This window comes from Sturnira hondurensis, unplaced genomic scaffold (genome assembly GCF_014824575.4).
Source record: "Sturnira hondurensis isolate 20B ecotype Veracruz unplaced genomic scaffold, ASM1482457v3 Scaffold0006413, whole genome shotgun sequence".
Taxonomy (NCBI): domain Eukaryota; kingdom Metazoa; phylum Chordata; class Mammalia; order Chiroptera; family Phyllostomidae; genus Sturnira; species Sturnira hondurensis.
Genome location: NW_028079044.1, coordinates 25,379,090 through 25,395,882, shown reverse-complemented (window position 1 = coordinate 25,395,882; position 16,793 = coordinate 25,379,090). Strand labels below are relative to the sequence as shown.

Here is a 16,793-nt window from a genome sequence, read left to right as displayed (position 1 = left end):
TTGTATATTCATAGGAATCAATGATAAATTAGAACAAAAATTTTAACACCTAAAATGATAGTCACACATAAAATTTATAAATTCAATTTATATTAATATTTTTGTTACAGAGAATTATGATAAGGTGATTAATAAAAGACTTTTAAGCAGAAAATAAAAGACTACAATAGGATAAAATTTTCTGGAAGAATTAGTAGAAAAGGAAAGATGTAAAATTTCAAATGTTAAAGAATGGATTGTTCCGAAAGTGACCCGAGGAGACCTCTGAAAATGGTTGCCTATTCACTTGACCCAGAAAATCTCACAAAATCATACAAATCAAGAGATTCAAATCTTCATGTTAACTTTAAGAACACTCATGAAACTGCCCAGGACATGAAGGGTATGCATATTCGAAAAGCCACCAAGTGTCTGAAAGATGTCACCTTAAAGAAGCAGTGTGTCCCATTCCGTCAATGGTGGAGTTGGTAGGTGTGCTCAGGCAACCAATGGGGCTGGTCACAGGGTCGGGGCCCCCCAAAGAGTGCTGCGCTTTGCTGCAGGTGCTTAAAAAAGCAGAGAGTGCTGCCGAACTTAAGGGTTTAGATGTAGATCCTCTGGTCATTCAGCACATCCAGGCGAATAAACGCCCAAGATGCGGCATAGGATTTACAGAGCTCATGGGTAGGTTAACCCAGACTCGAGCTCTCGCCGCCACAGGGAGACGATCCTACTGAAAAAGCTCAGATTGTTCCTAAACCAGAAGAGGAAGTTCCACACATAAATTTTATGTGTGACTATCATTTCCAGAAGAAACTGAAGAAACAAAAGCTTATGGTCTAGCAGTAAATTCAGCATAAAATAAATACTAATAAAAGTAAAAAAAAAAAGAAGGGATTGTTCAGGATTTTTTTAACGCATAACTGTAATAGCAACCAGTCACTCTGGTGTTGATATCATTTTAGGTTCATTTAAGTTTGATGTGACCATTTTATTTTAGAATGTCTCTATTTACAATGTCAGAAATTACATCTGTTTCAACTACTTAAACTTTTAATAAAAGACTATTTCAGGGTGTTTTGAGCAAAAAAACAAAACAATCTTGAATAGCCCTATTCTAGGGGATTCTGCTATGGATAATCATAGACTGAGTCTTAGGTCAGCTCCACTCATTCCTGGAATATTCCATGAAGACTTTTTCTAATTAAGTTTTCTTTGTTTCACTTTATACACTCAGGGAGCAGATATTCAAGTTCATTACTATAAGTTGAAAAATGTATCAATTCATGAATTATCGTATGTAGACCCTGACAACAATCCATCTACGGGAAAGGGAGGGGTGTACCAGCACAAATAGACTAATTTACAATGCCCATGTTTCTAGAATAATTCTCTAGAAATTATTAGGCATTTTTGCAATAAGTGTGGCTGTGGCTTTGTGAACACCACTTGGGGCCAGTTCGCACAGACCTTTGGGCCCACTTTCTTTATCTGTAAGATTAGAAAATCGACTAGTTCTCTCAGGTCCCCTCAAGTTCTATACATCTTTTGTTTTATTATTGTGTCTTAAATAATAAATAAATAAATAAATAAATACTATCTGGAAAACACTTAAATAGTGGATGGGAATTATTCCCATGTCTTTTCAAGTTATTTTCTCCATAAAACATAGAATAAGTGAATTTAGTAACATAGTATTATTGGTAATTTTAAAAAGTGAGCCCAAGAATCAAAGGTCTACAAAAAATCACTTGAAAACACTGTTCTAACATCTTAAGTTTTGAAATTTGAAAAGCGGATCATGTGGTCTCCTGAGCTAAAAATAGAGTCTAATAGACTCTAAATAGCTAATAGAATTTACTCCTGAGCTAAAATAGATATTTCTCTCCGGTAGGGAGAATATCAGCCGGAGTATTACTTTAAATTCCGGACTCACAGTTGATAGAACTATGACTGTACTGCAAGTGCTAACCTGGTACTGCCTTGTTATCAGAATTCACGGTCATTGCAAAGCCTGCATATGCTTTAAAAGGACTGTTTACTTTGACCCTTCAGTTATATGGTAATTCATGTTGTTCCAAAAACTTTTTAGAATAAATGTCATAATCCTAAATCACAGTTACCTATCTAATCAGTCATCCTAGTTAACAATGTTTATGAAATGTGTAACAAATTTTTAAATAATACTCAAGGCTATGTTTAAGTTTTAATGGAATAGCTAGGATATTACTATTCTGGGCATAATAAAAGTTTCTTTTTCTGTTCTCTGAGGAGTTGGCAGCTACTCAAGGGCCTTTCTACCTTCAAAATACAAATTTTCAAGCATATTGCCTATATTTAAAAATACATGCGTGTTTCTCTTTTGATCTGTACAATGGTTCTCCGCCCCAGACTGCATGCTGATGTTAGTCATGTTAGGGAATAAACTGAAACAGAGGGCAACCAAGGCTTACTTTCATTCACACAGCTCCTTAGAGACATTTGACCAATGGACTTGACTGAGCCCTATTGAGAGCACCGAGTCATTGTCCTGACCTGGAAGCTACATGCCCTGGCCCCAGGAGATTTTGCCCTGGACCTGAGAGATCAAATTTTTGAAGAGCCCAATGAGATTGTTTTCATAGTCCTCAAAATAAATGCCTCCCTGTCTCTCTTGCCTGTGACTTTGGTCTACTGTTGACCTTCCTGGGCAATACTTGGCTTGTTTTTTCCTAATGCAAGCCAGAGGTCAGTGATTTCTGATCCCTGCACAGACTCCAGAGTCTGGACTTAAGTAGTATTTCCCCCTAATAGTAATGTGCTAAACTTGATTCATTGACAATAATTTGTTGTTTCCTGCAGTAAGGAAAAAAAATTGTAGAGGGGGAGGAATTTCTTTCTCTACATTCTTAACCCACTTCTCCAAGCAGCCAGGGTAGTTGTCCTGCTTTCGTTTCCTGGGGGAATTGAAAGACTTTTCCTCACCCAACCCCAAACCCTAGGATCCTAGAGGTGTTGGAGCTGGGCAGCCCAAGAGGCAGAGGGATTCCAAGGGCAGAAAGGTCAGAGTAGACCAGATACTTCCATTTGTCCCCAGAAGGACTGGACTTTTGATGCGAGTGGGGAGCAGCCCTGCCAGGGACCACAGTGAGCCCTACGAACTGCTGCCTCTTGGGTCACAATGGGAGTTTCCTACTGCTCCGTGTGGCACTGAACGTAATAGAGGGAATAGGGCCACTTGCCTTTGAACAGATCCTGGGGGCTTGGGCCATGAGTATCTGCCTCAGCGATGGCTGGGGAGTAGAGGCTCTTCCATCGTTTCTGGAAACGACTCACCCAACCTCATCCCAAATCTTGGACTGTCAGAAGAAGAGGAGAAAATTTATACCCATCATGTTAAAGATGATAAGCTATCATTCACTGAGGATTTACCATGAGCCTGACACAATTCTTAACTGTAGGGCAGTTTATGAAAATTTTATGTGGCAGAATAACTCAAAATTATCTGTATCTTGTGTTTAAGACTGAAGGTTCATCATCAAAGACTGAGAGAGTTTTTCCATATCTCTTCCAACAAAGGAGCCAGGCATGGTGTTCTGAAGCCCAGATTTCTTTTACTTTCTGGGGAGAGTCAAATGGCTATTATTTATAAAGGTCTAAATCATCAGCAGAAACCTAGAGATCTGAGCTTTCATGTTTTGTTTGGCCTGAAAAAAACCATTTTAAGGGAATTTGAATTAGATGCCCATGTTTTAAAAACCAAAAATTTTACATAAAAAATCCAAATTTCTGGTGTCTCTTGGGAAATCAAAGGATTTGGTAATATTCAGCCTGACTCCTCTATGGCAACAAGGAGTTAGAGCTGAGTTACAGCTGCAACTCGAGGACTCTCTGCCCTGTTTGCACGGTAACCGATGTGCCTGCTTATCCTCTATGGGCCCATTTCATCGAAGGATAGAAGTACCTGGCTCCTGCACACACATGCATTTTTTGATTTCTGGTCTAGGTCTGTTGAGGAGAAAAAAAGGGATTTTTTTCAGATCATTGAGGAAGATGGGTCCAATCCCAGAAGTGATTTCCTCAAATCTAGACAACAGGGCAGGATCTGGGGCCTATTTGTATAGATGCACATTTGAGCATAAAGCCTTCTAAATCCTTATGCTGAAAAATGCATAGAGCAAACACTTACTGGGCAATGGACAGTTGCCATGTATGTTTTAAAATAAAAATTGAATCATATTGTTTAAAACAGTTATTTTTATTTACTGAATTTATAAAAGAATTACGAACATCTTGATAGTTAATGGAGATATTAGTTATATAGGAAACTATTGGTATTAGTTTCCTGTGGCTGCTGTAATGGATTACCCCCAAGCTATTTGCTTAAAACAGTAGAATTTTATTCTTTTATAGTTCTGGAGGCCAGAAGTCCAAAAGCAAGGCATCGGCAGGGCTGCACGCCCTCGTAAAGCTCTGGGGGAGGCCCTCTCTTGCCTCCCGCTTCTGGGGGCTATGAGTTCGGCTGTGGATGCATAACTCCAGTCTTTACCATCTTCGCTGCCCTTTGCTGTGTGTCTCCATCTCCCCTGCCATTCTCTCATGAGGACACCGCCATTGGATTTAAGGCCCACCCAGACAATTCGGGCTGAGCTCATCTTGAGATCCTGAACTTAATTACATCCACAATGACTCCTTTTCTCCATAAAGTCCCATTTACAGGTTCCAGGTGGACATATTTGGGGGTTACCATTTAACCCACTACACTTGAATAAATAATTTTCTCCCTAAAAATTATTATATATATATATATATTTTTTTAAAGAGTGGTTGACTGAGCTTACTGGGTGCTTTTTTATTTGACTACATGGTGGGCAGAACAGAGCTGAGAGCAGACCTTGCTTTGAGTCACTGAGTCGCTCCGGGGGGGTATGGGGTAATAAAATACTGGCCACACACCTAAGAAACATGCTCCAGGGGTTTGATTCCCTGTGCTTTGCTGTCCAGAGGAAATAGTGGTGAAACAAGGTTAATGATTCCTCTCCCCAGGCTGTGGGATATGGGTTACAAAACTCAACCGAGGCTTCTTTGAGAGGTGAACTGCCTCCACTCATGCACTGTCCAAGATTTCTGAAAAAACTGACTCCCATAAAAGGTATTTTGTTTGGCAGACGAGAAAGAGCTATTTTAACAGTTCTCTTTTATTTATTCTGCCTCCAGGATTAGGCACTGAAGAGTTAGGTGTGGTTGGCATTTGGTTCCTTTTCAGATTTCTGGAGTTACCCCGACCATCTAAAAACTGGATTCTTAAAATATTCCAGTCCATAGAGCAACCGACAACCTTCACTTGCGATGAGGCTGTAGGTATGGTGCCCAGGGAGAGGCATCATTCTTGGCACATGGTAGGCAAGAGCCAGTAGAACCCTAAAGAGAACACTTCCCGAGCTTTCAAAGAGTGACCACCATGGGAATGTTACAAGACTAGTTAACGTTCAGTGTAGGCCCAGGACAGTGTTAGGCCCTTGGCATATGCTACTACACTGACTATTTCACTTGAACTTTAGAATAACCCTTGAGACATCTGCTATTACTTTCTCCATTTTACAAACGAGGAAACTGAGGCACCGAGAAGTTAAATTGTGAGTGGGGCAGCTGACATTTAAAAGCAGGCGTGATACCTCTAGACTCTGTGCTCTTAACCACTTAGTGTGCATCTCCTAATCTATTTCTGACAAAAGTGTAATGTGGGTGAGGTTATCTCCAGGATTCCTCCGTCTTTTCTCTGCTTTTCCTTTTGCTTCTTTTTGGAGGCAGGTGGTGTGCTAGAAGGCATGTGGATGGTAGGCAATTGGACCTGGGTTCCAGTCCTATCTATGCAATTCTGGATAGGCTAGATACCTCTCTGAGCCCCAGTTTCCTCATTTTTTTAAAGGTTTTATTTACTTATTTATTTTTAGAGGGGAAGGAGAGAGGGAGAGAAACATCAATGTATGGTTGCCTTTTGTGCATCCCCTGCTGGTAGTTAGCCTGCAAGGAACCTGCTTGCAACCCAAGCATGTGCCCTGACTGGGAATCGAACCGCGATCGTCTGGTTGGCAGGCCCGCGCTCAATCCACTGAGCTGCGCCAGCCAGGGCTCCAGTTTCCTCATTTGGAAAAGATGATTATAAGAACTGCTTCATAGGATTGTCAATGGATTAAATAATGCAGGGTCCAGCAGAAGTAATGCCCACTTGAGTGTGGTTGGTAGGGTAATAATATGGGTGTAATAATTTATAGTTTTAACGTGAACACTTCACGTATGGCATGCTTGAGTGTGATATTGTTATGTTACAGAATTACATGCTTGTGATTTTGTAATAAAAATGGGATTTATTTGTGCCAGACCCTGTATAATGTGGTGATGCTGTGATAGCATCTTGGTCCCAGATCACGGTTCAGGACCAAGGTGCTTCCCACTCCCCATTTGCTGCCAGGAAATTATCGGCCACTCACAGCTGAGCCTCTTCCAGAAACTGCCTTCAGCTGAAAGGAGTCAGTCACCACCCCTACCCTGCGGGGTTAGTCAGCAAGCAATAGCATATCAAGAGTGTGTGGGGAGGGCACAGAGGCCTGCCCCCTTTCCTCAATTTAGGACAGCTCTGAGGACCCACCCAGCTCCAGGGGCCTCCGTGGGAGGACCAGCTGAGGCTTCTGTTGCGACCTCATCATCACCCCACCCCTTCCTCCCCTGGATCCTGCTTCCTTCATCCCACTCAGGTGTTGGTGCAGAGATCCCTCCCAACGAATTTACATCCTGGGGAGCCTGACCTACACTAGTTAATGCCCGTACAACACCTGACGCACTGTGCACATTCAGTAGATTCTTTCCAAGGCTTCCCACTCACTTCACATATGTGCCACAGCAATGCCTCCCCGCCCAAGGGCTTGTTGAGCCTCTGACCGTCTCCTCAAAATTTAGCAATCCCGAGTCTCACTAACGCGGAGGAGCACATTGTGGAAGCTGTCATCGGCCGGTGTCTCTTTACACCTGGGTGGGGTGAGGGACAGGGTGGGCATGAAATCGTCCCTGCTCAGCCTGATTCTAGAGGACACCCACATGGGTAGCTGCCTACAACCCCAGACATAAATGGCTTTTAGTGAAAGATTGTTGTTGATGATGGAAGGCAGCCACTGACCCTGAAGAATGGACACTCAAGTTTCCACAATTCCAAACAGATGGCATCGAAAAACTGGACACAGACACTGTCTCAACAGTCAGCGCTTTGAGAACTTCATGACTTTTGGAATTTCTGCACCATCAGCAACATGCCTGAGACATCTGAGCCCCATAGCCTAAAAGGGTGTAGAGCAGGGTGCGTCAGCAACGCACAGCGAGTGGGTGCACCGTCCTGCACCCTGAGAACGTTGCCTCCGCCTCCGTTGCCTCCGACTGGGGCACTGTGTGGCCAGGAGGCAGGGATGGTTGGAAGCAGTCCTGTGCATTTCCTGTGGGCAGGCCCCGGGCCTCGTAGAGAAGCTGGTGGGCTATCCCACGTGATGGTGGCTGCGGGGTGGTGACAGAGCCACGCTGGGCCTCGCTAGGACACTGTATGAAGGTGGACTTTGGTTTCTAGCAAAACACTGGCACTGGCCTGCTGCTATCGTAAAGGCGTCGTGGTGCACGTGTGTGAGGCTGTGATCTAGGCTTCAAAAGTAACTAAGAAACATCACTGAAAAAAACTGATATGGCACAGAAAGGCCACTTAGTATTGCATAATGGAGGGTGCTGCCGAGAGGTGTGGGGAAAGGAACACAAGCTTTGGTGCAGAATTGACCTGATTTCAAATTGGGGTCCACTTACCAGCTGTATAACCTTGTAAGTTATTGACCTCATCGGCCTGTTCCTGCATCTGTGAAATGAAAATAACTTTTCTTCCCAATGTTGATTGTTTTTTATCTTTATTTTTATTAACACTTACAGATATCCTCATTTTCCCCCCTATGCCCACCTCCACCCCGCTCCCATCCAGTGTTTATTGTAAAGATTAAATGAGAACATTCATTTCAAAGCTCTTTGTTGTGAAATGCAACAGTGACAATGGGAGGTATTGTACATTGCATTAAATAATGATGTTTAAATGTTCACTGTTCAACAGTGTTTGGACTCCTAGGAAATCTTCCTTAGGCATTCTGGGGGAAGTCTGTTGTCTTTGCCCTGTCTTTAGTCATAGAGCCCCTCTTTCCTGTGGAAAATTCATTTCATGTGATTTATCTGGCATTGCCCTCGTCTCCTCCAGCCACATTAGTGGGAACATAATTGTCCTTCTCTCTGGCCACATCAGTCAGTCCTGGGGTAAGCACATGACCCTACCAGGTCAATCCAAACCTCCTCCAGGTTTTTCTGCCAGAGCTATTGGGAAGGACTGTCGGTTTTTGCTAGATTGTGGGATTGGTTGGATGCAAAGTTGGGGGTGCATGGAGCAGGCCTACCCAAGAGGTGGCGAGACCAAAACTTAAAAGAACCTGAGACCCTGGATCCTGACATGCTAGAAATTAGCTATGCCCCTACACTTCCCAGACATAGGAACTGAAAAAAAGGGAAAAAATCCCCTTTCTTTTCCATTTGTGTGAATTGGGTGATTGTTACTTGCAATAGACCGCGTCCTAAATAATACAGAACTTAGAGATAAGTTAGGGGACTGGTGTCAATAATACCCATCATTTCCCAAGGAGTCCAGTATGTGTTGGAATTTTCATTTCCTCACCTGTGAAGTGAAGGGAATAATATCTACTTTGCAAAGCACTTACAAAGTCAGCAAGATAACATCCGTACAATTACTTCTTCAGAGCAGATACAATGTTAGTGATGCTGCCCTGGGCCTGGCAACTCTCAACTGGGTACGGCCACCTGACTTCATACAGATGTTTCTCACTTTGGGGAAAATAACTACTACCAACCTGAATTCCTGGTGACCCTCTGAAACAAATTTGCTGAGCAAAGCTTTTTCTCAGGACTGCTGAATAAACGAGCTTCAGCTTTGCTATGTACAGGACTAACCTCTCCCCTGGGTGAGGCAGCAGCCACCTAAACACCGATGTAGTTGTTATTTTACCAATCCTTCTCCATCTAATGGCTGGTGCTTGGAATTTTACCATCAGAGCTTCATGTATTTTTAAGATTTATTGAAATATAGTATATATGCAGAACTGTACAAGGTCTGTCTGGAAAAAGTCTAGCCATTGTTAATATAATGAGAACAGTTTGCATGACATCAATGTAACCTGACAGCTAAGGAGAGTGGACTGGAATGTGCATGTGTGAATGATGACAACTTCACTGTAGTAGCCTGCAGGGGCAGTAGATGCCATTGAGTAAGCATGTGTACTATGTGGTTGTTGCATTCGAAATAACTGAGCAAGTAGATCAATAAACCTGCATCAAATTTTTCATTAAGCTTAACATTCCTCCATGGCAACTATTCAGAGGGTTCAAAAGGCTTTGGGGATGATGCAATGAGTGTAGCACAAGTAGAAGTGTGGCACAAACACTTCAGAAATTGTCGAGAATCTTTCGAAAGTGATCCACATTCTGGAAGGCCTGCAACAAACAGAACACATGGAAATATTGAACATGTACAGGCTGCAATCAACAAAAATCAGCAACTGACAGTGTGAAAACTAGAAGCTAATCAGGGGATTGATTCAAAAAACTACCATGTCCAAGATTTTGATGCAGGATCTTGGCATGAAAAGTGTCGTGGCAAAATTCATTCCACAGCTTCTGCTACCAGAGCAGAAGGAACATCGTGCTGCAGTTGCTAATGATGCTAGAAGAACGGTGCGAGGTCCCAAGGTGCCTACTTTGAAGGGGACTGAGGTGTTATTGTTTTATGTACAATGTTTCTTGTATCTTCTTCAATAAATGTCTCTTTTTCATATTACATGGCTGAATACTTTCTGACAGACCTCATATATGTTTGTGAGTCAATGAATTTTGATAAACTGAACACACTCATGCAGCCATTACTTAAATTAAGAAGCACAAAACTGAGCACACAATGTCGTATTATAATGTTGTGCACCTGAAATCTATAAAATGTTATTAACCAATGTTATCCTGATAATTTAATTTAAAAAGAAACAATATTACCACACCCCAGAAGCACCCCCATGTCCCCCACTCCTAGTTATTACCCCTTTAAAAGTAACCACTACCATGATTTCTAAAAGCACAGATTATTTTTCCTGCTTTATTTTCAGTTCTTTATATAAGCGGAATTGTACAAGGTGTACTCAGCAGTGTCTGTCTTCTTTTGCTCAACATTATATTTGTAAGATTCATTCATGTTGTTGAGTTAGTTATGGTGTGTCCATTCTCATCAGTCCATTCCATGACATTTTATCCATCTTACTCTTAATGGGCATTTACATCTCATAGGCTATAAAGTAGTCACAGAATGAATCTTATTTGCAAAGAAGACTAGGAAATAAGAGATTTTTCACTCGCAACAAAATCAGGGTGTAGTTTGTAAGGAAGAAGGGAAGAATAAACATTATTATATAGGCAAATAGTAGTCTTTATCACTATTACCCCATACTTCCTTCCCAAAATGTTTATATTGCCTGTGGATAGTGGGAATACAGATAGTAATGGGTGGTTTTCATTGAAAATTTTTTGTGTATTAATTGTTTTATAGTAAATGTGTTATTTTTTAGTCACCTAGACAGGAATACACATATAATAACAGCTGACTTTATTGATTATCTACCATGTGCTAGGCCTGTTTAAAACAGTCTATATTTTGTTTATTCTTCAAGGCAAATCTTTGAGGTGGGTGCTCCTGTTACCTCCATTATATGAGTATCTAGGGAAGCTAAAGCATGGGGAGGTTAAGTGACTTGCCCAGAGCTACCCATTTAGCAAGTGGTGGAGCCAGTGTTCAAACCCGGGGAATCTAGTGGAGAGTCGACCCTTCACCTCAACTTTGCACTGCCCCTTCTAAAAGCAAATTAAACAAAGAGGATAAAAAGAGAAATCAAATGCTGCTAACAATGACAACGACATTCTCACTATTTTTACAAAGACCTGCAACTCCAGTATTCCTCAAATTATCTTGATATGCATCATGTCAAATGAGATCCTTGGCTGGGGGCCATGCACTCCTGAAGTCAACTGAGTCCCCACCCAGGGGGCATCAGGCCTGAGCTCTGCTCACTTTTAAATGTACTTGACACCCTTGGCAACTTGGCCATCATCAGTACCACTTAACATATTTCCAAGGAGTCTGGTATGTTTGGGAGTGCCTTCTTACCTCAAAATAAATTGGCCAATCCACAGAGTGAGTGTTTACATCTATGCTAGGCTGGTTTGAACCTGCTCCATGTACATAAGAATGAAAAATATTAGACATCTGTCACTTCATCCAATTAAGTCCTACATTTAGTTTATTAATAGAACTAAGAGCCTCACATAGGTCACCTGACTCTTTCAGTAGATGCCATTTCAATGGCTTTTGCGGTCCCTCTGATACCAGTATCCTTATTTCTGCCTTTTTGTTTCTTTAAATAATTGCATTAAATAGAATTGCATGAGCTGAAATTGCTTTGACTGTAACCGGTGACATTTGAGAGTTTCAATGACTCTAAAAAGCCCTATTCAGTCTGGCACTGAGCCATCTCCAAATGGAAACCCATTTAAAAACCCATTTTCCTGGCAAGAAACAATGGATGTGAACCTAGACTAATGTGGTATTAAAGAGGACTAGGAATTTACATACTAAAGTTTGTTTGCTAGAACCCCAGGTCAGGCAGTGTAAATGTTTGTGTAAATCCTTCCTTGGACATACTGAGGATTGATCTGAGGTTACTTGGTTTAAATTCTGGCAAGTGGCGTTGGTGGTTTTTATGTTTGGATTTTCTAATCAAAATCCTCGCAAGAAATTATTTTTGCCCTACTGCATTTTAACACCCTTGACACCAATGTCTGTGTTAGCTTCCTGCACCAAGAAGGGGGAAAATTCATTACTCCAGGGGTTCCATAGTTCTTCACTCAGAATCATTTTTGGCATGAAGCTAAATTTCATTTTTCACATAAATTCTCTGTTGTTTTAGAAATACTAGATTCTCCCTGTGCCCCTGCCTGGATCTCCCTTTCTCCTCAGGGTCTATGACTCCCTTTGCTCTGCCTGGGCTGTCCTGCCTGAATACCCAACGTTGCCCCCGAACTTGGGTAACAGGCTTTAGTGGTAAAAAAAGACCGTGAAGCATTTATAAATTTGGCAGGCACTTTCACTTTAATTACCCAATTAATCTCCACAGTAAGTCTCTTTGGCGGACATTCTTTCAGGTAAAGCAATTGGGACTCCAAACAACTAAGCCACTTTCCCCAGGTCACCCAGTGAAGCTGGACCTCAGACTGTGAGTGTGGGCTCACAAGGCTCTCTCTGCCATTGCCCTAAAACTATCAGTTTGTTCTGATCCTAAAGATGCCTCTGCCTTCTTACTATCTCCTGCCTCATCATAAAGGTGGAAGAGCTACAACCTTCCACGCAGATTCGTTCTAACGTGGGGCCATTCCATCTTCACAGAGACCTCTTTGGAGATTAAATACCCTAAGATATGGAGCACTAATAATGTACTGCCAAGTTATTAAGTATAATGTGTTTCTCCTCCTAGGGTTCTTTGCATTTTAATTGGGCAAATGGTTAAGTCAAATAAACGAAACTTTGCACTTAGTGAGTCCTGAGAGGTTTCCAGTGGAAAAATGGAGTGACCTTGGTGGAGCTTTCAGGGTCACTCAATCCTGCTGCCTAAGAAGCTTAGGCTCCCGGCCTTGGGCGGCAGCTCTGTTGCCCAGCCTTGCTGCTATTTTCTGGACTTTTGTTTGTAGTGTCCTTGCCCCTAGTCCCTCTTCCTCAGCTTTATGTTCCTAGCTCTTTATGAAAATATAATTCATAACCTATCATCTTTAATTCCTGATTCATAGTTAAAATAAAATCAGTGTCACTCATACACCTGTGTGCTTCTCAGGTTATCACATTTTTATGTTCTCCTTCTTCCCCTGGGCTCTGAGAGATCCTCAAAGGGGAGACCCAGGTCTTTCTCCAGCCTTGTCTGTCTGACTTCTTCAGCATTCCTGAGCTATAGCTGGACCCTTTTACTGGTTTTCAGACACACCAAGCGCCTTCTCACCTCAGGACATTTGCTCTGGCTGTCCCCTCTACCTAGAAGTTCATCTACGTTTCCGTGTGGCAGGCTCCTTCTCATGAACAGGTGTCAGGACAGAGGGCACTTCTCAAGAGACTTTACCTGACTTCCCACAGAAGGAAGCCACTACCCTCCAGCCATTCCATCACATCCCTAAGTTTTGTTTTCCTTACAGCACTTGGCTATCTGATATTATTAGGTTTATTTTGATCCCTTAAAAACAAAGAAAATCTATCTTAACTTCATGAGAATGGAGATCTTGTCTTGTTCACTGCTATGTCCCTAGCACCTAGAAGGGTGGCTAGCACACAGTAAATGGTAAATAAATATTGATGTTATACATGAATGAAGAATAGTGCTCAATAAATGTTCATTGAATGAATGAACAAATGAATGGCTGTGTTTGGTTTCTACTTCTGAACACTCACACTCGTAGCATAATTTCTATCTCCTTCATCTCGTGGTGGTTTTATTTCTCTGGGTAGACTTGGGGCTCAAACAGGCAGGGACCTTTTGTAATTTATCTGTGTATTTTACCTAGCACCCAGTAGAGTGTCTTTGACGTTGTAGCTTCTCAGTCGTAGGTGTCTGAATCTCTCCTTTCATTTTCTAATATCTAACAGAGCCCAGGAAATGCCATTTGGGTTCTTAGAGATGGTGCGACCAAGCCGATATTCTGTCTTTGTGGGTGAGTATGTCAATGCTGTGTACATTTTGCACGGGGTGGAAAGTGCATCTTGCATGGCCAGCTCCTTCTACTCTGAGTTTGGGTCTCAGAACCAAATGTCCCGAGGGCAGTCACAATAGCAATTTGCTTATAGACAGAATAATGGACAATGTCAATGGTCTTAGATACCTTTGGAACCTCAACAGCACATCAGCATCTCTCCAAAGATCAGCCTCAGTGATGCCTAGATCCCTGGGGTCCCTCATGACTTAGCAGTCAAATCCACCTAGAACGAGAGGGGAGATTATTTTCCTGCTAATGTGTTTGTCAGGTTACACACAGGCCAAAATTCATCTGCCGTTTTCACTTTGTGTAGTGTACCCCTGTCATTTTGGCATATAACTCCCCGTAAAAGTTTAGTATCATTTCCAAGTTTAGAGATTTTACTGTGCCCTCTCTTTTCCAAGACATAATAAGCCATTAAATCAGATTGGCCTACAATCAATTCCTTGGAAAATACCACAATTTACATTTCTCCCTTTACTAGTGTTTCTGCCCTGTTACCTTGATATTAATTCTTTATTCATAATAAAACCTAATGCCGAATCCTAGGCTAACTCAGCTAAAAACAGTGATTAATGTAAAAAAATTTTCAAAGATTTTTTTATCAGTTGTTATAAGTCTTTTATTTCTGGAATATTTTTAAGTATATTTTATTGATGATGCTCTTACAGTTATTCCAAGTTTCCTCCTTGGCCCTGCTCTGCCTGGTAACCCACTTCCCTCTAGCAATTCCTTCCTTAGTTCATACCCATGAGTTGTGCATGTAAGTTCTTTAGCTTCTCCATTTCCTATACAATCTTAACCTCTCCCTGTCTATTTTGTACTTACCATTTACGCTTTTTAATCCCTGTATGTTTTCCTCCATTCTCCCCCTCTCCTCTCCCAGCAGATAACCCTCCAAATGATCTCCATATCTATGTAGGATTCTTTTCCTATTCTGGTTGTTTGCTTACTTTGTCTTTTTTTTTTTACATTCAGTTGTTGATAGTTGTGAATTTGTTGCCTTTTTAATGTTTATAGTTTTGAGATTCTTCTTATTCTTAAATAAATCCCTTTAATATTTCATGTAATAGTAGCTTGGTGACAATGAATTCCTTTAGCTTTGCCTTGTCTGGGAAGCCCTTTGCCTGCCCTTCTATTCTAAATGATAGCTTTGTTGGATAGAGTAATCTAGGTTGTAGGTCCTTGCTTTTTATCACTTTGAATAGTGCTTGCCTGCAAAGTTTCTTTTGAGAAATCAGCTAACAGTCTTATGGGTATTTTTTGTAGGCAACTCTCTGCTTTTCTCTTGCTGTGTTTAAGATTTCTCTCTATCTTAACCTTTGGCATTTTTTAAAGATTTTATTTATTTATCTTTAGAGGGGAAGGGAAGGAGAGAAGGAGAGAAATATCAATGTATGGCTGCCTCTCGTGAGTCCCCTGCTGGGAACTGGCCTGCAACCCAGGCATGTGCCCTGACTGGGAATTGAACCGCAATCATGTGATTCACAGGCCTGTGCTCAATCCACTGAGCTACATCAGCCAGGGCAACCTTTGGCATTTTAATTATGAGGTATCTTGGTGGTTCTCGTTGGGTCCAACTTGTTTGGGACTCTCTATGCTTCCTGGATTGGTGTGTCAATTTTCCTTATCAAATTAGGGAAGTTTTCTTTCACTATTTTTTCAAATAAGTTTTCAATTTCTTGTTCTTCCTCTTCTCCTTCTGACATCCCTATTAGTCAGATGTTGGCACGTTTGGAGATGTCCCAGAGTCTTCTTATACTATCTTCATTTTTTAAACTTCTTCTTTCTTCTTCTTGTTCTGGTCAAATGTTTATTTCTTCCTCATGTGCCAAATCATTGATTTGAATCCTGGCTTCCTTTCCTTTACTGTTGGCTCCCTACAGATTTTTCATTATTTCACTTAATGTAAACTTCATTTCTTCCTTTATGTTGTTGCCATACTCAGTGAGTTCTCTGAGCATCCTCATCACCTGTGTTTTGAATGCTACATGTGATAGGTTGGCTATCTCTGTTTCATTTACTTCATTTTCTGGAGTTTTGTTCTCTTCTTCCATTTAGGCCATATTTCTTTGTCTCCTCAATTGGGCAGACTCTCTGTGTTTGTTTCTGTGTATTGGATAGAGCTGCTTTGACTCTCCGTAAAAGTCACCTGTAAATTGTGTGGGGCGGAGCCTTAGATAATCACCAGGGAGGGCAACCCACTTCAGTGCTTCATGTGAGGGGAAAGCTCAGAGAGGGGATTGTGCCGCTGCCTGGCTTCTGGGGGGTTTTCCTGGCTCTCACCCCATTTCTAGTCATTTCACTCCCTCCTTATATGCAACTGGTGCCCTTCCAGTGTCCCTGGTGTTGAGTCCCACAGTGGGTGGGTTTGCATAGATTTTAAGACCATGCAGTTCCTTTAAGCGAAGTTTCCTGAAAATCTGGCAGCTTCTTTGACCATGCCAACACCCTCTGGCTTTTCCAGCCAGAAGTTACGGGGATATATCTTCCCGGCATTAGAACCCTGGGCTGTGCAGTCTGGCCTGGGGCTGGGATTCCTTGTTCCCAAGGTGTCCCTCCCGATTTTTATTTACCACATGTGAATGTGGGACCTCTCATGCCTGTTCAGCCGCTGCCGGCACCTCTCCGTGCCACACTACCTCTCCTCACCTCCCCATCCCATCTCCGCAGCTCTGCCCCTCCTACCTGTCTGGATGATTGTGACCTCTTTAAATCCTTGGCTGTTAGACTTCCAAAGAGTTTGATTTTCTCACAGTTCTGAGTGTTATTTGTTTTGAAATTTAGTTACACTTTTTGTGGTTGTGAGGGGAGGTGAAGCATGTCTACCTACACCTCTGTCTTGACCAGAAGTCAAAATTTCAAAGACTTTTTTGAAAGAAAATACATTTATAATTTCTCCTTTTTTCATAAATCTATTT

At 41.8% G+C, this 16,793-nt stretch overlaps 1 pseudogene; it reads left to right on the top strand.

The window, feature by feature from the left end:
• The first annotated feature begins 270 nt into the window (after positions 1-270).
• LOC118988354 (60S ribosomal protein L17-like) lies at positions 271-822 on the top strand (annotated as a pseudogene).
• Positions 823-16,793: the final 15,971 nt, after the last annotated feature.